Source organism: Orycteropus afer, unplaced genomic scaffold (assembly GCF_000298275.1).
Source record: "Orycteropus afer afer isolate SDZICR_OR568_19922 unplaced genomic scaffold, OryAfe1.0 scaffold00391, whole genome shotgun sequence".
NCBI lineage: Eukaryota > Metazoa > Chordata > Mammalia > Tubulidentata > Orycteropodidae > Orycteropus > Orycteropus afer.
Genome location: NW_006921978.1, coordinates 2,778,583 through 2,780,030, shown reverse-complemented (window position 1 = coordinate 2,780,030; position 1,448 = coordinate 2,778,583).

Genomic DNA, 1,448 nt, shown 5'->3' with positions numbered 1-1,448 from the left:
GAAAAAAAAAAAAAAAAGAGGTAGGGGACCAGGTTTGCTAGTCCAATAGAGCCTGGTGGAACCACTAGCTGCCTTTCAGGTCTGGAATTCAACCCACACATGTAGCTTCCAGACAAACAAAAGACAGGCATATGAGTTGAACATTTACCTGAGGTAGATACACTCCTTGGAGAGAACAATTATAGGAGAAAGAAGGGCTGCTTATGCACAGGGAGACAGCTCAAGGGGCAGGAGTGCATGGAGGGATGGACACAAGGAAGAAGTAACTATGGGGAGGAAGTGGGAGGGAAGCTGTTGCATTGGGGTAAATTGTGGTCAATGCCATGAGACAAAGTATATGTGAACTTCTGTTTGGAAAGTGAATTTGCTCTGTAAATTTTCACCCAAATTACACAAAAAAAAAAGTGCCCTGAAGGAAAGAAGTGTCTCTGTTGGGCATAAAAGTGTAACAATGGAATTTGCAGATCAAAATCAGATGACGTACCAGTCAATAGAAAGATCTTAGGCACTAGTTCAGAACACTTATGAAAATTTACTCTGCTAGATATATGTAAGCAAAACATTGTACTTACATTTATATACTCAAGCCTATCCTGATGTAAAGAGTACCAAAACAATTGGTTTTATGATTATTGATTATATTAAAATGACAAGATACCCAGAGCCTACTTTTAAACACATCACTCTATTTATCATGCACTTTTCTTGTCTTTTAGAAGTATTAATAATCATTCATGGCCCCTTGGTGGTACAATTGTTAAGCATGCGGCTGCTAAAGCAATGGTGATTCAAACCCACCAGTAGCTCCACGTGAGAAATGACCCAGTGATCTGTTCCTATAAAGATCACAGTCTAAGAAACTCTGTACCAAAACCAAATTCAGTGTCATTGAGTTGATTCTGACTCATAGCAATCCCTATTGGATTTCCAAGGGTATAAATCTTTACAGAAGTAGACTGCCTATCTTTCTTCCATGGAATTGTTGGGGGTTCAAACCACCAACTTTTTGGTTAGCAGCCAAATGCCTTAACCACTATATAACCAGAGCCCCAGGAAACCCTATAGGGCAGTTTTATTCTGCTCTATAGGGTGTCTACAAGTTGGAACTGATTTCATGGTACACAAAAACAACCACCATATAAATGATATACTACATAAGAATACTCATTTGCCAGTTATTTGTACTGTGGAGGCTTGTGTGCTGCCATAAGGCTGGAGGCTATGCCAACAGTATTTCAAACACCAGCAAGATCACTCATGATATACATGTTTCAGTGGAGCTTTCAGAAAAAGACAGACTAGGAAGAAGGATGGGGCCATCTACTTCTGAAAACTTGGCATCTAAAAACCTTGTGAATAACAATGAATCACTGTCTGATGTTGTTGTTGTTGTTGTTAAGTGCCGTCGAGTCGTTTCCGACTCATAGCGACCCCATGCACAGCAGAAC